General features: G+C 42.3%; 2 non-coding genes and 1 pseudogene across 2 annotated transcripts; all 3 read left to right on the top strand.

Annotated features, from left to right (window-relative positions):
• The first annotated feature begins 2,674 nt into the window (after positions 1 to 2,674).
• LOC140310846 (U5 spliceosomal RNA) lies at positions 2,675 to 2,786 on the top strand. Its single transcript, XR_011916879.1, has one exon. It is a non-coding gene; the product is annotated as a U5 spliceosomal RNA (small nuclear RNA).
• Positions 2,787 to 3,102: 316 nt separating this feature from the next.
• LOC140310530 (U2 spliceosomal RNA) lies at positions 3,103 to 3,293 on the top strand. The gene has a single exon (XR_011916589.1). It is a non-coding gene; the product is annotated as a U2 spliceosomal RNA (small nuclear RNA).
• Positions 3,294 to 18,886: 15,593 nt separating this feature from the next.
• Positions 18,887 to 18,954, top strand: LOC140310852 (U5 spliceosomal RNA; annotated as a pseudogene).
• Positions 18,955 to 25,733: the final 6,779 nt, after the last annotated feature.

The raw sequence follows: 25,733 nt of genomic DNA, 5'->3' as shown, positions 1-25,733 counted from the left end.
TTGCAGCCGAACACCTCCGCTTCCGCTTTTGATGGTGTATATTCGGGCATACGAACCTTTTCTTACCCGCTTTTTACAAACCAAGGTCGGACTTTCACACCTTCTCTTAGCTGAACAACTCCGCTCCCTCTTTTGATTGTGTACAGTCGGGTAATTTAACCTTTTCTTACCCGCTTTTTACCATCTATGGTCGGACATTCACACCGTCTTACAGCGGAACACCTCCGCTCCCTCTTTTGATGATGTATGGTTAGGCATTCGCACCTTTTCTTACCCATTTTTCAGTAATTATGGGTAGACATTCACACCTTCTTGCAGCTGAACACCTCCTCTCCCGCTTATGATCATGTGCAGTTTGATATTCGAAAATTTTCTTTCATGTTTTCTAGCAATTATTGATGGACATTCAGACCGTCTTGCAGCTGAACACCTCCGCTCCCACTTTTGATGGTGTATAGTCGGGCTTTCGAGCCTTTTCTTCCCCGGTTTTTACAAATTAAGGTTGGACATTCAGACCTTCTTGCAGCCGAAAACCTCCACTCCCTCTTTTGATCATACATTGTCGGGCATTCGCACCTTTTCTTACCCGCTTTTTACAAACCATGGTCAGACTTTCACACCTTTTAGTAGCCGAACAACTCCGCTCCCGCTATTGATTGTGTACAGTCGGGTATTTTAACCTTTTCTTACCCGCTTTTTACCAACTATGGTTGGACATTCACACCTTCTTACAGCAGAACACCTCCGCTCCCTGTTTTGATTATGTATGGTTTGACATTCGCACCTTCTCTCACCCGCCTTTTACTATGGTCGGCCATTCACAGCTTCCTCTCCACCATACTTGTATGGTGGGATATTCACACCCACTTGCATCCGAAGACATCCGCCCCCACTTTTGTTGATATTTAGTCGGTCATTCGCACCTTACCCGCTTTTGGCAAACTATGGCCTTCTTGCAGCCAAACACCTCTGATCTCGCTTTTGATGATGTAAGGTTGGGCATTCAGACCTTGCTTCACCTGCTTTTCACCAAATATAGTCGGACATTCACACCGTCTTGCAGCCGAACACTTCCGCTTTTAGTGTTCTATGAGGCATTCACATATTTTTTTTCACCGTATTTTATAGATTATGGTTGGAAATTCTCACCCACTCTCATCCGAAGACCTCTCCTCCCGCTTTTGTTAATATATAGTCGGGCATTCGAACCTTTTCTTACCCGCTTTTTACAAATTATGGTCGAACATTCACACCTACTTGCAGCTGAATACTTCCGCTCCACCTTTTAGTTATGTATGGTTGGCATTTGTACCTCTTTTTATACTGATTGCTGAAGATTAAGTTGTTCTTTCTCAAACTACAATTTTTTTTTAATTGTTGAAACTTGATTTGAAGTGGATAAATAAGGAGGACAAACAGTTTTAAGTCAGGCTGATAGAAGGAATTAATTTTATAGCAAAATCTGTATTTCGTCATATGTCGAGAGATGCTTATTGCTGAAGAAGTTCTTTCTCATTCTACAAAGTACAACGTTGTTTATCGTTGAAACTTGATTAGACATGAATAAATATGAAGGACAAAGCAGTCTTAACTTGGTTTGAGTTAATGAATTCGTTTTATAGAAGAATCCGAATTCGTGCATAACTCATAAAATAGAGCTTATTTTCGGATTCCTGAAGAATGAGTCTGGTTCTTTCTCATAATACAAAGTTTGTTGTTTATTGTTGAAACTTCATCAGAAGTGAAGAAATAAATGAATGCCTATCAACAAATGTGGGATCTAAACTCTAGTGCTTCCTCTAAAATAATTTCCTTTCTCAATTCAGAAATGTGTGTGTGTAAGTCACAACACCCGTGACACCAAAACGGCTTTCTTTTCTCTCTTTTCTCTATACTCTGCACTGTGAGCACACACACCAAATCAGAAAGGCTTTTTTCTCTCTTTTCTACATTATGGACTGTGGGGACACAAAACCGCTCTCTCTCTTTTTTTTTTTTTATCGTGTGCCAGGGCGTTGTCTCACGTATTAGATTATGCTTAAGATACGAATGGGTTTATCAGTCACATCAGAATCCATACATACTGATCCTCCCGTAATAAAATGGTCGGATCTTATCAAACACACTTTGTTTCTTGTGACAATCAAGTCAGCGAAACAGCGTATACACGTCAAGACACTGAATCAAGTTTGCCACAAGAACTCATAAGTTTGGCAGTATTGCTCTGCCGTCAGCAATCATACACCCATTTTATTTTCGTGAGACATGTGCAAGCACCTGTTCATCTACTGTTCTATCACTATGAATTAGTGATCTATTATCAATAGGGATACTTCTACAACTACTATCAAAGTATGTCCGGACTTCTTATGTTGTCAGATGCTATATATGAATAAGTGGGTAGCTACTGACAAGCATTAAGCATGTCACACAGCCCAAACATATAACATTTCAGAACACACCACACAGTTAACAACCACAGTGAAGCGTGTCAAAGCCCAAACATGTAACATTCAACAGGACACTTACACAACACATTCAAATCAAACAGTCAGACAACATACAAAAACATATACCCCAGCCGGCATTGCTCCCTGCCTATTTTCGTACAGCACACTATGTGTCCGCACACCTTTATTCACAAACTCTTCAACTTATACTCTTTTACCGAAGCTGCTAAAGCTCGATTCATAACGTACAAGTCTTTCGCCTTTTACTAAAGACTTCTGTGGAGAGCAGCACTAATGAGTTGTTTCTATTTTTGGCAGGCTTTACCTTTGCGGGTGAAGCCCTTTCTGTCTGTGCAAAAGAAATCTTGTTACTGTGCAGAGTGACTTCTCTGAGTAGAGTCGCCTTACTTGTTGCGACTGTGCCGATGTTCGAAGCTGGAGTGCAAAGTTGTTGCTTGAATGGTGCTTGCTGGAGCGTGCGGGAGTGCAAAGTTATACCATTTAAAAGGGCTGAAGAGTGCTCAGTGCAGCAGGTGGGCGGAGGTGCAAAGTGACACTCTGGCCACCTATGGCCATAAAAAGAACAGGGGTGTTAGCGGACAAGTGCGCATTGTGCCAGGAAGGGCCCTCGGACGTGAACCAGTGGACAGTTGTCGCTTCTCGGCCTTTTGGCTAAGATCAAGTGTAGTATCTGTTCTTATCAGTTTAATATCTGATATGTCCTCTATACGAGGACTACATATTAAATGGATTTTTAGCAATAGGAGTTGAAAAAGTAGCTTGCTCCGTTCACTCCAAGCATTGACCCCGTACTGCAGTGCCGCTGGGAACGGTGCGCTCTTCTCTACTCTTGTGGGTGATGGTGGGTCTCAGGCCCGGGCTGCTGCGACTGGTGTGACCGGGTGGTTTGTTTGTTTGTTTTTTGTTGTTGTTTGTTTGTTTTTTGTAGAGGTCCTCCGGAGTGGGGTTGGGTTGAGTGGGGTGGGGCGGGATGGGTACCTTCTGGGGGTACAGTAGCTCCCAGAATATGGGATCAGTATGTATGGATTCTGATGTGACTGATAAACCCATTCGTATCGTAAGCATAATCTAATACGTGAGACAACGCCCTGGCACACAATCAAAAAAAAAAAGAGAGAGCGGTTTTGTGTCCCCACAGTCCATAATGTAGAAAAGAGAGAAAAAAGCCTTTCTGATTTGGTGTGTGTGCTCACAGTGCAGAGTATAGAGAAAAGAGAGAAAAGAAAGCCGTTTTGGTGTCACGGGTGTTGTGACTTACACACACACATTTCTGAATTGAGAAAGGAAATTATTTTAGAGGAAGCACTAGAGTTTAGATCCCACATTTGTTGATAGGCATTCATTTATTTCTTCACTTCTGATGAAGTTTCAACAATAAACAACAAACTTTGTATTATGAGAAAGAACCAGACTCATTCTTCAGGAATCCGAAAATAAGCTCTATTTTACGAGTTATGCACGAATTCGGATTCTCCTATAAAACGAATTCCTTAACTCTAACCAAGTTAAGACTGCTTTGTCCTTCATATTTATTCATGTCTAATCAAGTTTCAACGATAAACAACGTTGTACTTTGTAGAATGAGAAAGAACTTCTTCAGCAATAAGCATCTCTCGACATATGACGAAATACAGATTTTGCTATAAAATTAATTCCTTCTATCAGCCTGACTTAAAACTGTTTGTCCTCCTTATTTATCCACTTCAAATCAAGTTTCAACAATTAAAAAAATGTTGTAGTTTGAGAAAAAACAACTTAATCTTAAGCAATCAGTAGGGTAAGAAAGGGTAAGAAAAGGTGCAAATGCCAACCATACATCACTAAAAGGTGGAGCGGAAGTATTCGGCTGCAAGTAGGTGCAAATGCCTGACAATGTATGATCAAAAGAGGGAGCGGAGGTTTTCGGCTGCAAGGTCTGAATGTCCAACCATAATTTGTAAAAACCGGGGAAGAAAAGGCTCGAAAGCCCGACTATACACCATCAAAAGCGGGAGCGGAGGTGTTCGGCTGCAAGTAGGTGTGAATGTTCGACCATAATTTGTAAAAAGCGGGTAAGAAAAGGTTTGAATGCCCGACTATATATTAACCAAAGCAGGAGGAGAGGTCTTCGGATAAGAGTGGGTGAGAATTTACAACCATAATCTATAAAAGGCGGTGAAAAAAAAGGTGTGAATACCCCATAGAACACTAAAAGGTAGAGCGGAAGTGTTCGGCTGCAAGAAGGTGTGAATGTCTGACCATAGTTTGTAAAAAGCGGGTAAGAAAAGGTTCGAATGCCCAAACATACACCATCAAAGGAGGGAGCGGAGGTGTTCCGCTGTAAGAAGGTGTGAATGTCCGACCATAGTTGGCAAAAAGCAGGTAAGAAAAGGTTAAAATACCCGATTGTACACAATCAATAGCGGGAGCAGAGTTGTTCCGCTACTAAAAGGTGTGAAAGTCAGACCATGGTTTGTAAAAAGCGGGTAAGAAAAGGTGCGAATGCCCGACAATGTATGATCAAAAGAGGGAGCGGAGGTTTTCGGCTGAAACAAGGTCTGAATGTCCATCCATATTTTGTAAAAATCTGGGAAGAAAAGGCTCGAAAGCCCGACTATACACCATCAACAGCTGGAGCGGAGGTGTTCAGCTGCAAGAAGGTCTGAATGTCCATCAATAATTGCTAGAAAACATGGAAGAGAATTTTCGAATATCAAACCGCACATGATCATAAGCGGGAGAGGAGGTGTTCAAATGCAAGAAGGTGTGAATGTCCACTCATAATTACTGCAAAATGGGTAAGAAAAGGTACGAATGCCCAACCATACATGATCCTAACAGGGAGCGGAGGTGTTTGGCTGCGACAAGGTGTGTATGTCCACCCATAATTAATGAAAAGCGGGCAACAAGTAGGTTTGAATACCCATCATCAAAAGCAGGAGTGGATGTGTTCGGCTACAAGAAGGTTTGAATGTCTGACCATAGTTTGTAAAAAGCGGGTAAGAAAAGGTTCGAATGCCCGAACATACACCATCAAAGGAGGGAGCGGAGGTGTTCCGCTGTAAGAAGGTGTGAATGTCCAACCATAATTGGCAAAAAGCAGGTAAGAAAAGGTTAAAATACCCTATTGTACACAATTAATAGCGTGAGCAGAGTTGTTCCGCTACTAAAAGGTGTGAAAGTCCGACCATGAATTGTAAAAAGCGGGTAAGAAAATGTGCGAATGCCCGACAATGTATGATCAAAAGAGGGAGCGGAGGTTTTCGGCTGAAAGAAGGTCTGAATGTCCATCCATAATTTGTAAAAATCGGGGAAGAAAAGGCTCGAAAGCCCGACTATACACCATCAACAGCTGGAGCGGAGGTGTTCAGCTGCAAGAAGGTCTGAATGTCCATCAATAATTGCTAGAAAACATGGAAGAGAATTTTCGAATATCAAACCGCACATGATCGTAAGCGGGAGAGGAGGTGTTAAAATGCAAAAAGGTGTGAATGTCCACCCATAATTACTAAAAAAATGGGTAAGAAAAGGTACGAATGCCCAACCATACATCATCAAGAGCAGGAGTGGATGTGTTCGGCTACAAGAAGGTTTTAATGTCCGACCATAGTTTGTAAAAAGCGGGTAAGAAAAGGTTCGAATGCCCGAACATACACCATCAAAAGAGGGAGCGGAGGTGTTCCACTGTAAGAAGGTGTGAATGTCTGACCATAGTTGGTAAAAAGCGGGTAAGAAAAGGTTAAAATACCCGACTGTACACAATCAATAGCGGGAGCGGAGTTGTTCGGCTACTAAAAGGTGTGAAAGTCTGACCATGGTTTGTAAAAAGCGGGTAAGAAAAGGTGCGAATGCCCGACAATGTATGATCAAAAGAGGGAGTGGAGGTTTTCGGCTGCAAGGTCTGAATGTACAACCATAATTTGTAAAAACCGGGGAAGAAAAGGCTCGAATGCCCGACTATACACCATCAAAAGCGGGAGCGGAGGTGTTCGGCTGCAAGTAGGTGTGAATGTTCGACCATAATTTGTAAAAAGCGGGTAAGAAAAGGTTTGAATGCCCGACTATATATTAACAAAAGCAGGAGGAGAGGTCTTCGGATAAGAGTGGGTGAGAATTTCCAACCATAATCAATAAAATGCGGTGAAAAAAAAGGTGTGAATACCCCATAGAACACTAAAAGGTGGAGCAGAAGTGTTCGGCTGCAAGAAGGTGTGACTGTTCGACTATATTTGGTGAAAAGCAGGTGAAGCAAGGTCTGAATGCCCAACCTTACATCATCAAAAACGAGATCAGAGGTGTTTGGCTGCAAGAAGGCCATAGTTTGCCAAAAGCGGGTAAGCTGCGAATGACCGACTAAATATCAACAAAAGTGGGGGCGGAGGTCTTCGGATGCAAGTGGGTGTGAATATCCCACCATACAAGTATGGTGGAGAGGAAGCTGTGAATGGCCGACCATAGTAAAAAGCGGGTGAGAAAAGGTGCGAATGTCCAATCATACATGATCAAAACAGGGAGCGGAGGTGTTTGGCTGCGACAAGGTGTGTATGTCCACCCATAATTAATGAAAAGCGGGCAACAAGTAGGTTTGAATACCCATCATCAAAAGCAGGAGTGGATGTGTTCGGCTACAAGAAGGTTTGAATGTCTGACCATAGTTTGTAAAAAGCGGGTAAGAAAAGGTTCGAGTGCCCGAATATACACCATCAAAAGAGGGAGCGGAGGTGTTCCGCTGTAAGAAGGTGTGAATGTCCAACAATATTTGGTAAAAAGCGGGTAAGAAAAGGTTAAAATACCCGACTGTACACAATCAATAGCGGGAGCGGAGTTGTTCGGCTACAAGAAGGTGTGAAAGTCCGACCATGGTTTGTAAAAAGCGGGTAAGAAAAGGTGCGAATGTCCGACAATGTATGATCAAAAGAGAGAGCGGAGGTTTTCGGATACACGAAGGTTTGAATGTCCTACCATAGTTTGTAAATAGCGGGTAAGAAAAGGTTCGAATGCCCGACTATACACAATAAAAAGCGGGAGCGGAGGTGTTCCGCTGTAAGACGGTGTGAATGTCCGACCATAGTTGGTAAAAAGCGGGTAAGAAAAGGTTAAAATACCCGACTGTACACAATCAATAGCGGGAGCGGAGTTGTTCAGCTACAAGAAGGTGTGAAAGTCCGACCATGGTTTGTAAAAAGCGGGTAAGAAAAGGTGCGAATGCCCGACAATGTATGATCAAAAGAGGGAGTGGAGGTTTTCGGCTGCAAGAAGGTCTGAATGTCCAACCATAATTTGTAAAAACCGGGGAAGAAAAGGCTCGAAAGCCCGACTATACACCATCAAAAGTGGGAGCGGAGGTGTTCAGCTTCAAGACGGTCTGAATGTCCATCAATAATTGCTAGAAAACATGACAGAAAATTTTCGAATATCAAACTGCACATGATCATAAGCAGGAGAGGAGGTGTTCAGCTGCAAGAAGGTGTGAATGTCTACCCATAATTACTGAAAAATGGGTAAGAAAAGGTGCGAATGCCTAACCATACATCATCAAAAGAGGGAGCGGAGGTGTTCCGCTGTAAGACGGTGTGAATGTCCGACCATAGATGGTAAAAAGCGGGTAAGAAAATGTTAAATTACCCGACTGTACACAATCAAAAGAGGGAGCGGAGTTGTTCAGCTAAGAGAAGGTGTGAAAGTCCGACCTTGGTTTGTAAAAAGCGGGTAAGAAAAGGTTCGTATGCCCGAATATACACCATCAAAAGCGGAAGCGGAGGTGTTCGGCTGCAAGATATTGTGAACGTCCGACCAAAGTTTGTAAAAAGCAGTTAAGAAAAGGTTCGAATATCTAACCAAACATAATCAAAAGCGGGAGCAGAGCTGTTCGACTGGAAATAGGTGTGAATGTCAGATCATAATTTGCAAAAAGCTGATGAGAAAGGGTGAGAATGCCCGACTATACACCATCAAATGCGGTAGCGGAGTTGTTCGGCTGTGAGTAGGTGTGAATCTCCAAACATAATTGCTGAAAAATGTGTTAGAAAAGGTAAGAATGCCGTACCATATATCATCAAAAGCGGGAGAGGTTGTGTTCGGCTTAAAGAAGGTGTGAATGTCCAGCCATAATTACTCACAAACGGGTAAGAAAAGGTACTATTGCCAGACCATATATGATCAAAACAGGGAGCGGAGGTGGTTCAGCTGCAAGAAGGTTTGAATGTCCGACTAAAGTTTGTAAAAAGCGGGTAAGACAAGGTGTGAATGCCCGACAATGTATGATCAAAAGAGGAGCGGAGGTTTTCGGCTGCAAGAAGGTCTGAATGTCCACCCATAATTACTGAAAAATGGGTAAGAAAAGGTGCGAAAGCCCAACCGCACATGATCATAAGTGGATGAGAAGGTGTTCGACTGCAAGTAGGTTTGAATGTAAGATCATAATTTGTAAAAAGCGGGTAAGAAAAGGTAAGAATGCCCAAACATAAATTATCAAAAGCGGCAGCAGAATTTCGGCTGGTATTTATCAATGTCTAGATAGATTTCAACAAAAAACAACGTTGTACTTTGCAGTAAAAGAAAGTGCAAATCAAAAGTTTTAGGAATCCGAGAATAAGCTTATTTTCATGAGTTCTGCACGATTTCGGATTTTATGTATAAAATGAATTTCTTCACGCAAACTAAGTTAACACTGCTTTGTCCTTCATATGTACCCATTTCTACATATATTTCAAGCATAAACTTCCTCATATTACCCTGAATGAGAAAGAGCCACACTTGTGATTAAGCCATACCTCCCTTTTGAGGAGTTCTGCATGATTTGGGAATTTATCTATAAAATTAATTCCTTCACTCAAACTATGTTAAAACGGCTTTTACCTTCATATATATCAATGTCTCGATAGATTTAAACAAAAAAACAACGTTGTACTTTGCAATAAAAGAAAGAGCAAATCAAAAGTTTTAGGAATCCGAGAATAAGCTTATTTTCATGAGTTCTGCACGATTTCGGATTTTATGTATAAAATAAATTCATTCACTCAAACCAAGTTAAAACTGCTTTTTCCTTCATATTTATCAATGTCTAGATCGACTTCAACAAAGAACAACATTGTATTTTGCAGTAGAAGAAAGAGCAAAACTGAAGGATCAGGAATCCGAGAATAATCTTTTTTCATACGTTCTGCATGATTTGGGATTTTATGTATGAAATGAATTCCTTCACTCAAACTAAGTTAACACTGCTTTGTCCTTCATATGTACCCATTTCTACATATATTTCAAGCATAAACTTCCTCATACTACCCTGAATGAGAAAGAACCACACTTGTGATTAAGCCATACGCCCCTTTTGAGGAGTTCTGCATGATTTGGGATTTTATCTATAAAATCAATTCCTTCACTCAAACTATGTTAAAATGGCTTTTACCTTCATATTTATCAATGTCTCGATAGATTTAAACAAAAAAACAACGTTGTACTTTGCAGTAAAAGAAAGAGCCAATCAAATGTTTTAGGAATCCGAGAATAAGCTTATTTTCATGAGTTCTGCACGATTTCGGATTTTATGTATAAAATGAATTCATTCACTCAAACCAAGTTATAACTGCTTTTTCATTCATATTTATCAATGTCTAGATCGACTTCAACAAAGAACAACATTGTATTTTGCAGTAGAAGAAAGAGCAAAACTGAAGGATCAGGAATCCGAGAATAAGCTTATTTTCTTATGGGCAAGTGGGAACTGCTTTGTCCTTCATATTTATCAATGTGTAGATGGATTTCAACTTCTTCTACTGCAAAGTCCAATGTTTTTCTTTGTTGAAGTCGATCTAGACATTGATGAATATGGAAGGACAAAGCAGTTTTAACTTGGTTTGAGCAAAGCAATTCATTTTATAGCAAAATCCGAAATCGTGCAGAACTCATGAAAGCAGGCTTATACTCGGATTCCTGAAACTTTAAATTTGCTCTTTCTTTTACTGCAAAGTACAACGTTGTTTTTTTGTTTAAATATTTCTAGACATGGTAAATATGAAGGACAAATCAGTTTTAACATAGTTTGAGTGAAGTAATGCATTTTATAAGCAAAATCCCAAATCATGCATAACTCACGAAATGCTTTTTCTCGCTTTTCACTGCTTTTTACAAACTTTTGTCGGACGTTCACACCTTCTTGCATCCGAACACCTCCGCTTCCGCTTTTGATGATGTATATTCGGGCATTCGAACCTTTTTTTACCCGCTTTTTACAAACCATTGTCGGACTTTCACACCTTCTTGCAGCCGAACACCACCTCTCCCGCTTTTGATGATGTATGGTCCAGTATTCTTACCTTTTCTAACACATTTTTCAGCAATTATGGTCGGACATTCACACCTACTCACAGCTGGACACCTCCGCTCCCGCTTTTGATGATGTATAGTCGGGCTTTCGAGCCTTTTCTTACCCGGTTTTTACAAATTATGGTTGGACATTCAGACCTTGCAGCCGAACACCTCCGATCTCTCTTTTGATCATACATTGTTGGGCATTCGCACCTTGTCTTACCCGCTTTTTACAAACTATAGTCAGACATTCACACCTTGCAGCTGAACCTCCGCTCCCTGTTTTGATCATGTATGGTATGGCAATACTACCTTTTCTTCCCCCGTTTGTGAGTAATTATGGCTGGACATTCACACCTACTTGCAGTCGAACAGCTCTGCTCCCGCTTTTGATTTTGTTTGGTTGGATATTCGAACCTTTTCTTAACTGCTTTTTACAAACCATGGTCGGACTTTCACACCTTCTTGTAGCTGAACAACTCCGCTCCCGCTATTGATTGTGTACAGTCGGGTATTTTAACCTTTTCTTACCCGCTTTTTACCAACTATGGTCGGACATTCACACCGTCTTACAGCGGAACACCTCCGCTCCCGCTTTTTATTGTGTATAGTCGGGCATTCGAACCTTTTCTTACCCGCTATTTACAAACTATGGTAGGACATTCAAACCTTCGTGTATCCGAAAACCTCCGCTCTCTCTTTTGATCATACATTGTCGGACATTCGCACCTTTTCTTACCCGCTTTTTACAAACCATGGTCGGACTGTCACACCTTCTTGTAGCCGAACACATCCGCTCCCGCTATTGATTGTGTACAGTCGGGTATTTTAACCTTTTCTTACCCGCTTTTTACCAAGTATGGTCGGACATTCACACCTTCGTACAGCGGAACACCTCCGCTCCCTCTTTTGATGGTGTATGTTCGGGCATTCAAACCTTTTCTTACCCGCTTTTTCCAAACTATGGTCGGCTATTCACAGCTTCCTCTCCACCATACTTGTATGGTGGGATATTCACACCCACTTGCATCTGAAAACCTCCGCCCCAAATTTTGTTGATATTTAGTCGGACATTCGCACCTTACCCGCTTTTGGCAAACTATGGCCTTCTTGCAGCCTAACAACTCTGATCTTGCTTTTGATGATGTAAGGTTGGGCATTCAGACCTTGCTTCACCTGCTTTTCACCAAATATAGTCGGATATTCACACCTTCTTGCAGCCGAACACTTCCGCTCCACCTTTTAGTGTTCTATCACACCTTTTTTTTCACCGCATTTTATACATTATGGTTGGAAATTTTCAACCACTTTCATCCGAAGACCTCTCCTCCCGCTTTTGTTAATATATTTGAACTTTAGTTTGACATTCAAACCTTCTTGCAGCTGAACCACCTCCGCTCCCTGTTTTGATCATATATGGTCTGGCAATACTACCTTTTCTTACCCGTTTGTGAGTAATTATGGCTGGACATTCACACCTACTCTCTCGCTTTTGATGATGTATGGACCGGCATTTTTACCTTTTCTAACACATTTTTAAGCAATTATGTTCGGAGATTCACACCTACTCACAGCCGAACAACTCCGCTCCCGCATTTGATGATGTATAGTTGGGCATTCTCACCCTTTCTCATCAGCTTTTTGCAAATTATGATCTGACATTCACACCTACTTGCAGTCGAACAGCTCTGCTCCCGCTTTTGATTATGTTTGGTTGGATATTCGAACCTTTTCTTAACTTCTTTTTACATATTTTGGTTGGACGTTCACACCTTCTTGTAGCCGAACACTTCCACTCCTGCTTTTGATGATGTATGGTTGGGCATTCACACCTTTTTTTTGCCAATTTTTCAGGAATTATAGGTGGACATTCACACCTTGCAGCTGAACACCTCCTATCCCACTTATGATCATGTGCAGTTTGATTTTCGAAAAGTTTCTTTCATGTTTTCTAGCAATTATTGATGGACATGTAGACCTTCTTGCAGCTGAACACCTCCGCTCCCGCTTTTGATCATACATTGTCAGGCATTCGCACCTTGTCTTACCCACTTTTTACAAACTTTAGTCGAACAGTCACACCTTTTTGCAGCCGAACACCACCTCTACCGCTTTTGATGATGTATGGTCCAGCATTCTTACCTTTTCTAACACATTCTTCAGCAATTATGGTCGGACATTCACACCTACTCAGAGCCGAACACCTCTGCTCCCGCATTTGATGGTCTATAGTCGGGCATTCTACAGCGGAAAAGACTCATTCTTATGTTTGGTTAGATATTCAAACCTTTTCTTAACTGCTTTTTACAAACTTTGGTCGGACGTTCACAATATCTTGCAGCCGAACACCTCCGCTTCCGCTTTTGATGGTGTATATTCGGGCATACGAACCTTTTCTTACCCGCTTTTTACAAACCAAGGTCGGACTTTCACACCTTCTCTTAGCTGAACAACTCTGCTCCCTCTTTTGATTGTGTACAGTCGGGTAATTTAACCTTTTCTTACCCGCTTTTTACCATCTATGGTCGACATTCACACTGTCTTACAGCGGAACACCTCCGCTCCCTCTTTTGATGATGTATGGTAGGGCATTCGCACCATTTCTTACCCATTTTTCAGTAATTATGGGTAGACATTCACACCTTCTTGCAGCTGAACACCTCCTCTCCTGCTTATGATCATGTGCAGTTTGATATTCGAAAATTTTCTTTCATGTTTTCTAGCAATTATTGATGGACATTCAGACCGTCTTGAAGCTGAACACCTCCGCTCCCACTTTTGATGGTGTATAGTCGGGCTTTCGAGCCTTTTCTTCCCCGGTTTTTACAAATTATGGTTGGACATTCAGACCTTCTTGCAGCCGAAAACCTCCACTCCCTCTTTTGATCATACATTGTCGGGCATTCGCACCTTTTCTTACCCGCTTTTTACAAACCATGGTCGGACTTTCACACCTTCTTGTAGCTGAACAACTCCGCTCCCGCTATTGATTGTGTACAGCCGGGTATTTTAACCTTTTCTTACCCGCTTTTTACCAACTATTGTTGGACATTCACACCGTCTTACAGCGGAACACCTCCGCTCCCTCTTTTGATGGTGTATGTTCGGGCACTCGAACCTTTTCTTACCCGCTTTTTACAAACTATGGTCAGACATTCAAACCTTCTTGTAGCCGAACACATCCACTCCTGCTTTTGATGATGGGTATTCAAACCTACTTGTTGCCTGCTTTTCATTAATTATGGGTGGACATTCACACCTTGTCGCAACCAAACACCTCCGCTCCCTGTTTTGATCATGTATGATTGGACATTCGCACCTTTTCTCACCCGCTTTTTACTATGGTCGGCCATTCACAGCTTCCTCTCCACCATACTTGTATGGTGGGATATTCACACCCACTTGCATCCGAAGACCTCCGCCCCCACTTTTGTTGATATTTAGTCGGTCATTCGCAGCTTACCCGCTTTTGGCAAACTATGGCCTTCTTGCAGCCAAACACCTCTGATCTCGTTTTTGATGATGTAAGGTTGGGCATTCAGACCTTGCTTCACCTGCTTTTCACCAAATATAGTCGAACAGTCACACCTTCTTGCAGCCGAACACTTCTGCTCCACCTTTTAGTGTTCTATGGGGTATTCACACCTTTTTTTTCACCGCATTTTATTGATTATGGTTGGAAATTCTCACCCACTCTTATCCGAAGACCTCTCCTCCTGCTTTTGTTAATATATAGTCGGGCATTAAAACCTTTTCTTACCCGCTTTTTACAAACCATGGTCGGACTTTCACACCTTCTTGTAGCCGAACAACTCCACTCCCGCTATTGATTGTGTACAGTCGGGTATTTTAACCTTTTCTTACCCGCTTTTTACCAACTATTGTTGGACATTCACACCGTCTTACAGCGGAACACCTCCGCTCCCTCTTTTGATGGTGTATGTTCGGGCATTCGAACCTTTTCTTACCCGCATTTTACGAACTATGGTCGGACATTCAAACCTTCTTTTAGCCGAACACATCCACTCCTGCTTTTGATGATGTATGGTTGAGCATTCGCACCTTTTCTTACCCATTTTTTACAAACTATGGTCGGACATTCACACCTTCTTGCAGCTGAACACCTCCTCTCCCGCTTATGATGATGTGTGGTTTGATATTCGAAAATTTTCTTTCATGTTTTCTAGCAATTATTGATGGACATTCAGACCTTCTTGCAGCTGAACACCTCCGCTCCCGCTTTTGATGATGTATAGTCGGGCTTTCGAGCCTTTTCTTCCCCGGTTTTTACAAAATTATTGTTGGACATTCAGACCTTCTTGCAGCTGAAAACCTCCGCTCCCTCTTTTGATCATACATTGTCGGGCATTCGCACCTTCTCTTACCCGCTTTTTACAAACCAGGGTCGGACTTTCACACCTTTTAGTAGCCGAACAACTCTGCTCCCGCTATTGATTGTGTACAGTCGGGTATTTTCACCTTTTCTTACCCGCTTTTTACCAACTATGGTCAGACATTCACACCTTCTTACAGTGGAACACCTCCGCTCCCTCTTTTGATGGTGTAGGTTCGGGCATTCGAACCTTTTCTTACCCGCTTTTTACAAACTATGGTCGGACATTAAAACCTTCTAGTAGCCGAACACATCCACTCCTGCTTTTGATGATGTATGGTTAGGCATTCGTACCTTTTCTTACCCATTTTGCAGTAATTATGGGTGGACATTCACACCTTTTTGCATTTTAACACCTCCTCTCCCGCTTATGATCATGTGCGGTTTGATATTCGAAAATTCTCTTCCATGTTTTCTAGCAATTATTGATGGACATTCAGACCTTCTTGCAGCTGAACACCTCCGCTCCAGCTGTTGATGGTGGATAGTCGGGCTTTCGAGCCTTTTCTTCCCCGATTTTTACAAATTATGAATGGACATTCAGACCTTCTTTCAGCCGAAAACCTCCGCTCCCTCTTTTGATCATACATTGTCGGGCATTCGCACCTTTTCTTACCCGCTTTTTACAATTCATGGTCGGACTTTCACACCTTTTAGTAGCGGAACAACTCTGCTCCCGCTATTGATTGTGTACAATAGGGTATTTTAACCTTTTCTTACCTGCTTTTTGCCAATTATGGTTGGACATTCACACCTTCTTACAGCGGAACACCTCCGCTCCCTCCTTTGATGGTGTATGTTCGGGCATTCGAACCTTTTCTTACCCGCTTTTTACAAACTATGGTCAGACATTCAAACCTTCTAGTAGCCGAACACATCCACTCCTGCTTTTGATGATGGGTATTCAAACCTACTTGTTGCCCGCTTTTCATTAATTATGGGTGGACATACACACCTTGTCGCAGCCAAACACCTCCGCTCCCTGTTAGGATCATGTATGGTTGGGCATTCGTACCTTTTCTTACCCATTTTGCAGTAATTATGGGTGGACATTCACACCTTCTTGCATTTGAACACCTCCTCTCCCGCTTATGATCATGTGCGGTTTGATATTCGAAAATTCTCTTCCATGTTTTCTAGCAATTATTGATGGACATTCAGACCTTCTTGCAGCTGAACACCTCCGCTCCCTCCTTTGATGGTGTATGTTCGGGCATTCGAACCTTTTCTTACCCGCTTTTTACAAACTATGGTCAGACATTCACACCTTCTTGCAGCCGAACACTTCCGCTCTACCTTTTAGTGTTCTATGGGGTATTCACACCTTTTTTTTCACCGCATTTTATAGATTATGGTTGTAAATTCTCACCCACTCTTATCCGAAGACCTCTCCTCCTGCTTTGGTTAATATATAGTCGGGCATTCGAACCTTTTCTTACCCGCTTTTTTACAAATTATGGTCGAACATTCACACCTACTTGCAGCCGAACACCTCCGCTCCCGCTTTTGATGGTGTATAGTCGGGCTTTCGAGCCTTTTCTTCCCCGGTTTTTACAAATTATGGTTGGACATTCAGACCTTGCAGCCGAAAACCTCCGCTCCCTCTTTTGATCATACATTGTCAGGCATTCGCACCTACTTGCAGCCGAATACTTCCGCTCCACCTTTTAGTGATGTATGGTTGGCATTTGCACCTTTTCTTACCCTTTCTTACCCTACTGATTGCTTAAGATTAAGTTGTTTTTTCTCAAACTACAACATTTTTTTAATTGTTGAAACTTGATTTGAAGTGGATAAATAAGGAGGACAAACAGTTTTAAGTCAGGCTGATAGAAGGAATTAATTTTATAGCAAAATCTATATTTCGTCATATGTCGAGAGATGCTTATTGCTGAAGAAGTTCTTTCTCATTCTACAAAGTACAACGTTGTTTATCGTTGAAACTTGATTAGACATGAATAAATATGAAGGACAAAGCAGTCTTAACTTGGTTAGAGTTAAGGAATTCGTTTTATAGGAGAATCCGAATTCGTGCATAACTCGTAAAATAGAGCTTATTTTCGGATTCCTGAAGAATGAGTCTGGTTCTTTCTCATAATACAAAGTTTGTTGTTTATTGTAACTTCAGAAGTGAAGAAATAAATGAATGCCTATCAACAAATGTGGGATCTAAACTCTAGTGCTTCCTCTAAAATAATTTCCTTTCTCAATTCAGAAATGTGTGTGTGTAAGTCACAACACCCGTGACACCAAAACGGCTTTCTTTTCTCTCTTTTCTCTACACTCTGCACTGTGAGCACACACACCAAATCAGAAAGGCTTTTTTCTCTCTTTTCTACATTATGGACTGTGGGGACACAAAACCGCTCTCTCTTTTTTTTTTTTTTTATCGTGTGCCAGGGCGTTGTCTCACGTATTAGATTATGCTTAAGATACGAATGGGTTTATCAGTCACATCAGAATCCATACATACTGATCCTCCCGTAATAAAATGGTCGGATCTTATCAAACACACTTTGTTTCTTGTGACAATCAAGTCAGCGAAACAGCGTATACACGTCAAGACACTGAATCAAGTTTGCCACAAGAACTCATAAGTTTGGCAGTATTGCTCTGCCGTCAGCAATCATACACCCATTTTATTTTCGTGAGACATGTGCAGGCACCTGTTCATCTACTGTTCTATCACTATGAATTAGTTTATCTATTATCAATAAGGATACTTCTACAACTACTATCAAAGTATGTCCAGACTTCTTATGTTGTCAGTTGCTATATATGAATAAGTGGGTAGCTACTGACAAGCATTAAGCATGTCACACAGCCCAAACATATAACATTTCAGGACACACCACACAGTTAACAACCACAGCGAAGTGTCAAAGCCCAAACATGTAACATTCAACAGGACACTTACACAACACATTCTAATCAAACAGTCAGACAACATACAAGAACATATACCCCAGCCGGCATTGCTCCCTGCCTATTTTCCTACAGCTCACTATGTGTGCGCACACCTTTATTCACAAACTCTTCAACTTATACTCTTTTACCAAAGCTGCTACAGCTCGATTGGCCGAATACCGAATAATCCTAATTCGGTGAATTTGACATCTGCCTTACATGTAACAGATTAGCGGTTTAGCAGTTTTAATTTAGTTTGAGTGAAGGAATTCATTTTATAGCAAAATCCGAAATCGTGAAGAACTCATGAAAGTAAGCTTATTCTCGGATTCCTGAAACTTTAGATTTGCTATTTCTTTTACTGCAAAGTACAACGTTGGTTTTTTTGTTTAAATCTTTCAAGACATGGTAAATATGAAGGACAAAGCAGTTTTAACATAGTTTGAGTGAAGGAATTCATTTTATTGATAAAATCCCAAGAGTCTGCTGAGAAAAGAGAGTGAATGCGAAGTAGACTTTAACACGGCTCTGGGAGCGAGCCGAGTGCGGGCTAACCGGGAGAATTGCTTGAAAGAAACGCGACACCGAATGAGCGGTCAGAACAAAGCCTCAATACGGTTTTCCCGTGGTGTTTTTGTTGCTGCCTTGTCTTTTGCACAGAGTAAAAGACAAGACAGCCATCGAATAGGGCCCGATTGTTCCTACTTGGTCAGCCGAGGAGCAAGGGGGGGGGGAGCAAGCGTCTCAACCAAGCAAAGCTCACCATGGGGAAGGTGGCTATGCCAACTAGCCTGATGCCCTGCTCCCGCAGTGACGGATAATCGTAATCTGGTTTCTCTTCATAACGTACAAGTCTTTCGCCTTTTACTAAAGACTTCATTACGGTGAAAAAAAATATGTGAATGCCTCATAGAACACTAAAAGCGGAAATGTTGTAGTTTGAGAAAAAACAACTTAATCTTAAGCAATCAGTAGGGTAAGAAAGGGTAAGAAAAGGTGCAAATGCCAACCATACATCACTAAAAGGTGGAGCGGAAGTATTCGGCTGCAAGTAGGTGCGAATGCCTGACAATGTATGATCAAAAGAGGGAGCGGAGGTTTTCGGCTGCAAGGTCTGAATGTCCAACCATAATTTGTAAAAACCGGGGAAGAAAAGGCTCGAAAGCCCGACTATACACCATCAAAAGCGGGAGCGGAGGTGTTCGGCTGCAAGTAGGTGTGAATGTTCGACCATAATTTGTAAAAAGCGGGTAAGAAAAGGTTCGAATGCCCGACTATATATTAACCAAAGCAGGAGGAGAGGTCTTCGGATAAGAGTGGGTGAGAATTTACAACCATAATCTATAAAATGCGGTGAAAAAAAAGGTGTGAATACCCCATAGAACACTAAAAGGTAGAGCGGAAGTGTTCGGCTACAAGAAGGTGTGAATGTCTGACCATAGTTTGTAAAAAGCGGGTAAGAAAAGGTTCGAATGCCCGAACATACACCATCAAAGGAGGGAGCGGAGGTGTTCCGCTGTAAGAAGGTGTGAATGTCCGACCATAGTTGGCAAAAAGCAGGTAAGAAAAGGTTAAAATACCCGATTGTACACAATCAATAGCGGGAGCAGAGTTGTTCCGCTACTAAAAGGTTTGAAAGTCCGACCATGGTTTGTAAAAAGCGGGTAAGAAAAGGTGCGAATGCCCGACAATGTATGATCAAAAGAGGGAGCGGAGGTTTTCGGCTGAAACAAGGTCTGAATGTCCATCCATATTTTGTAAAAATCTGGGAAGAAAAGGCTCGAAAGCCCGACTATACACCATCAACAGCTGGAGCGGAGGTGTTCAGCTGCAAGAAGGTCTGAATGTCCATCAATAATTGCTAGAAAACATGGAAGAGAATTTTCGAATATCAAACCGCACATGATCATAAGCGGGAGAGGAGGTGTTCAAATGCAAGAAGGTGTGAATGTCCACCCATAATTACTGCAAAATGGGTAAGAAAAGGTACGAATGCCCAACCATAAATGATCCTAACAGGGAGCGGAGGTGTTTGGCTGCGACAAGGTGTGCATGTCCACCCATAGTTAATGAAAAGCGGGCAACAAGTAGGTTTGAATACCCATCATCAAAAGCAGGAGTGGATGTGTTCGGCTACAAGAAGGTTTGAATGTCTGACCATAGTTTGTAAAAAGCGGGTAAGAAAAGGTTCGAATGCCCGAACATACACCATCAAAGGAGGGAGCGGAGGTGTTCCGCTGTAAGAAGGTGTGAATGTCCAACCATAATTGGCAAAAAGCAGGTAAGAAAAGGTTAAAATACCCGACTGTACACAATCAATAGCGGGAGCGGAGTTGTTCGGCTACTAAAAGGTGTGAAAGTCCGACCATGAATTGTAAAAAGCGGGTAAGAAAAGGTGCGAATGCCCGACAATGTATGATCAAAAGAGGGAGCGGAGGTTTTCGGCTGAAAGAAGGTCTGAATGTCCATCCATAATTTGTAAAAATCGGGGAAGAAAAGGCTCGAAAGCCCGACTATACACCATCAACAGCTGGAGCGGAGGTGTTCAGCTGCAAGGTCTGAATGTCCATCAATAATTGCTAGAAAACACGGAAGAGAATTTTCGAATATCAAACCGCACATGATCATAAGCGGGAGAGGAGGTGTTAAAATGCAAAAAGGTGTGAATGTCCACCAATTATTACTGCAAAATGGGTAAGAAAAGGTACGAATGCCCAACCATACATTACCAAAAGCAGGAGTGGATGTGTTCGGCTACAAGAAGGTTTTAATGTCCGACCATAGTTTGTAAAAAGCGGGTAAGAAAAGGTTCGAATGCCCGAACATACACCATCAAAAGAGGGAGCGGAGGTGTTCCACTGTAAGAAGGTGTGAATGTCTGACCATAGTTTGTAAAAAGCGGGTAAGAAAAGGTGAAAATACCCGACTGTACACAATCAATAGCGGGAGCGGAGTTGTTCGGCTACTGAAAGGTGTGAAAGTCCGACCCTGGTTTGTAAAAAGCGGGTAAGAGAAGGTGCGAATGCCCGACAATGTATGATCAAAAGAGGGAGCGGAGGTTTTCGGCTGCAAGAAGGTCTGAATGTCCAACAATAATTTTGTAAAAACCGGGGAAGAAAAGGCTCGAAAGCCCGACTATACATCATCAAAAGCGGGAGCGGAGGTGTTCAGCTGCAAGAAGGTCTGAATGTCCATCAATAATTGCTAGAAAACATGAAAGAAAATTTTCGAATATCAAACCACACATCATCATAAGCGGGAGAGGAGGTGTTCAGCTGCAAGAAGGTGTGAATGTCCGACCATAGTTTGTAAAAAATGGGTAAGAAAAGGTGCGAATGCTCAACCATACATCATCAAAAGCAGGAGTGGATGTGTTCGGCTAAAAGAAGGTTTGAATGTCCGACCATAGTTCGTAAAATGCGGGTAAGAAAAGGTTCGAATGCCCGAACATACACCATCAAAAGAGGGAGCGGAGGTGTTCCGCTGTAAGACAGTGTGAATGTCCAACAATAGTTGGTAAAAAGCGGGTAAGAAAAGGTTAAAATACCCGACTGTACACAATCAATAGCGGGAGCGGAGTTGTTCGGCTACTAAAAGGTGTGAAAGTCCGACCCTGGTTTGTAAAAAGCGGGTAAGAGAAGGTGCGAATGCCCGACAATGTATGATCAAAAGAGGGAGCGGAGGTTTTCGGCTGCAAGAAGGTCTGAATGTCCAACAATAATTTTGTAAAAACCGGGGAAGAAAAGGCTCGAAAGACCGACTATACATCATCAAAAGCGGGAGCGGAGGTGTTCAGCTGCAAGAAGGTCTGAATGTCCATCAATAATTGCTAGAAAACATGAAAGAAAATTTTCGAATATCAAACCACACATCATCATAAGCGGGAGAGGAGGTGTTCAGCTGCAAGAAGGTGTGAATGTCCGACCATAGTTTGTAAAAAATGGGTAAGAAAAGGTGCGAATGCTCAACCATACATCATCAAAAGCAGGAGTGGATGTGTTCGGCTAAAAGAAGGTTTGAATGTCCGACCATAGTTCGTAAAATGCGGGTAAGAAAAGGTTCGAATGCCCGAACATACACCATCAAAAGAGGGAGCGGAGGTGTTCCGCTGTAAGACAGTGTGAATGTCCAACAATAGTTGGTAAAAAGCGGGTAAGAAAAGGTTAAAATACCCGACTGTACACAATCAATAGCGGGAGCGGAGTTGTTCAGCTACAAGAAGGTGTGAAAGTCCGACCATGGTTTGTAAAAAGCGGGTAAGAAAAGGTTCGAATGCCCGAATATATACCATCAAAAGCGGAAGCGGAGGTGTTCGGCTGCAAGAAGGTGTGAACGTCCGAACAAAGTTTGTAAAAAGCAGTGAAGAAAAGTTTCGAATATTCAACCAAACATAATCAAAAGCGGGAGCAGAGCTGTTCGACTGCAAGTAGGTGTGAATGTCAGATCATAATTTGCAAAAAGCTGATGAGAAAAGGTGAGAATGCCCGACTATACACCATCAAATGCGGGAGCGGAAGTGTTCGGCTGTGAGTAGGTGTGAATGTCAAACCATAATTGCTGAAAAATGTGTTAAAAAAGACTAGAATGCCGGACCAAACATCATCAAAAGCGGGAAAAGTGGTGTTCGGCTGCAAGTAGGTGTGAATGTCCAGCCATAATTACTCACAAACCGGTAAGAAAAGGTAGTATTGCCAGACCATACATTATCAAAACAGGGAGCGGAGGTGGTTCAGCTGCAAGTTGTGAATGTCTGACTAAAGTTTATAAAAAGCGGGTAAGACAAGGTGCGAATGCCTGACAATGTATGATCAAATGAGGGAGCGGAGGTTTTCGGCTGCAAGGTCTGAATGTACAACCATAATTTGTAAAAACCGGGGAAGAAAAGGCTCGAAAGCCCGACTATACACCATCAAAAGCGGGAGCGGAGGTGTTCGGCTGCAAGTAGGTGTGAATGTTCGACCATAATTTGTAAAAAGCGGGTAAGAAAAGGTTTGAATGCCCGACTATATATTAACAAAAGCAGGAGGAGAGGTCTTCGGATAAGAGTGGGTGAGAATTTCCAACCATATTCAATAAAATGCGGTGAAAAAAAAGGTGTGAATACCCAATAGAACACTAAAAGGTGGAGCAGAAGTGTTCGGCTGCAAGAAGGTGTGACTGTTCGACTATATTTGGTGAAAAGCAGGTGAAGCAAGGTCTGAATGCCCAACCTTACATCATCAAAAACGAGATCAGAGGTGTTTGGCTGCAAGAAGGCCATAGTTTGCCAAAAGCGGGTAAGCTGCGAATGACCGACTAAATATCAACAAAAGTGGGGGCGGAGGTCTTCGGATGCAAGTGGGTGTGAATATCCCACCATACAAGTATGGTGGAGAGGAAGCTGTGAATGGCCGACTATAGTAAAAAGCGGGTGAGAAAAGGTGCGAATGTCCAATCATACATGATCAAAACAGGGAGCGGAGGTGTTTGGCTGCGACAAGGTGTGTATGTCCACCCATAATTAATGAAAAGCGGGCAACAAGTAGGTTTGAATACCCATCATCAAAAGCAGGAGTGGATGTGTTCGGCTACAAGAAGGTTTGAATGTCTGACCATAGTTTGTAAAAAGCGGGTAAGAAAAGGTTCGAGTGCCCGAACATACACCATCAAAAGAGGGAGCGGAGGTGTTCCGCTGTAAGACGGTGTGAATGTCCAACAATAGTTGGTAAAAAGCGGGTAAGAAAAGGTTAAAATACCCGACTGTACACAATCAATAGCGGGACCGGAGTTGTTCGGCTACAAGAAGGTGTGAAAGTCCGACCATGGTTTGTAAAAAGCGGGTAAGAAAAGGTGCGAATGCCCGACAATGTATGATCAAAAGAGGGAGTGGAGGTTTTCGGCTGCAAGAAGGTCTGAATGTCCAACCATAATTTGTAAAAACCGGGGAAGAAAAGGCTCGAAAGCCCGACTATACACCATCAAAAGTGGGAGCGGAGGTGTTCAGCTTCAAGACGGTCTGAATGTCCATCAATAATTGCTAGAAAACATGAAAGAAAATTTTCGAATATCAAACTGCATATGATCATAAGCAGGAGAGGAGGTGTTCAGCTGCAAGAAGGTGTGAATATCTACCCATAATTACTGAAAAATGGGTAAGAAAAGGTGCGAATGCCTAACCATACATCATCAAAAGAGGGAGCGGAGGTGTTCCGCTGTAAGACAGTGTGAATGTCCGACCATAGATGGTAAAAAGCGGATAAGAAAAGGTTAAATTACCCGACTGTACACAATCAAAAGAGGGAGCGGAGTTGTTCAGCTAAGAGAAGGTGTGAAAGTCCGACCTTGGTTTGTAAAAAGCGGGTAAGAAAAGGTTCGTATGCCCGAATATACACCATCAAAAGCGGAAGCGGAGGTGTTCGGCTGCAAGATATTGTGAACGTCCGACCAAAGTTTGTAAAAAGCAGTTAAGAAAAGGTTCGAATATCTAACCAAACATAAGAATGAGTCTTTTCCGCTGTAGAATGCCCGACTATAGACCATCAAATGCGGGAGCGGAGGTGTTCGGCTGCAAGTAGGTGTGAATGTTCGACCATAATTTGTAAAAAGCGGGTAAGAAAAGGTTCGAATGCCCGACTATATATTAACCAAAGCAGGAGGAGAGGTCTTCGGATAAGAGTGGGTGAGAATTTACAACCATAATCTATAAAATGCGGTGAAAAAAAAGGTGTGAATACCCCATAGAACACTAAAAGGTAGAGCGGAAGTGTTCGGCTACAAGAAGGTGTGAATGTCTGACCATAGTTTGTAAAAAGCGGGTAAGAAAAGGTTCGAATGCCCGAACATACACCATCAAAGGAGGGAGCGGAGGTGTTCCGCTGTAAGAAGGTGTGAATGTCCGACCATAGTTGGCAAAAAGCAGGTAAGAAAAGGTTAAAATACCCGATTGTACACAATCAATAGCGGGAGCAGAGTTGTTCCGCTACTAAAAGGTTTGAAAGTCCGACCATGGTTTGTAAAAAGCGGGTAAGAAAAGGTGCGAATGCCCGACAATGTATGATCAAAAGAGGGAGCGGAGGTTTTCGGCTGAAACAAGGTCTGAATGTCCATCCATATTTTGTAAAAATCTGGGAAGAAAAGGCTCGAAAGCCCGACTATACACCATCAACAGCTGGAGCGGAGGTGTTCAGCTGCAAGAAGGTCTGAATGTCCATCAATAATTGCTAGAAAACATGGAAGAGAATTTTCGAATATCAAACCGCACATGATCATAAGCGGGAGAGGAGGTGTTCAAATGCAAGAAGGTGTGAATGTCCACCCATAATTACTGCAAAATGGGTAAGAAAAGGTACGAATGCCCAACCATAAATGATCCTAACAGGGAGCGGAGGTGTTTGGCTGCGACAAGGTGTGCATGTCCACCCATAGTTAATGAAAAGCGGGCAACAAGTAGGTTTGAATACCCATCATCAAAAGCAGGAGTGGATGTGTTCGGCTACAAGAAGGTTTGAATGTCTGACCATAGTTTGTAAAAAGCGGGTAAGAAAAGGTTCGAATGCCCGAACATACACCATCAAAGGAGGGAGCGGAGGTGTTCCGCTGTAAGAAGGTGTGAATGTCCAACCATAATTGGCAAAAAGCAGGTAAGAAAAGGTTAAAATACCCGACTGTACACAATCAATAGCGGGAGCAGAGTTGTT

The sequence above is a fragment of the Leuresthes tenuis genome, unplaced genomic scaffold, assembly GCF_036924035.1.
Source record: "Leuresthes tenuis unplaced genomic scaffold, fLeuTen1.0.hap1 SCAF_6, whole genome shotgun sequence".
In the NCBI taxonomy this organism is placed as follows: domain Eukaryota; kingdom Metazoa; phylum Chordata; class Actinopteri; order Atheriniformes; family Atherinopsidae; genus Leuresthes; species Leuresthes tenuis.
This window is presented reverse-complemented; position numbering and strand designations above follow the sequence as displayed.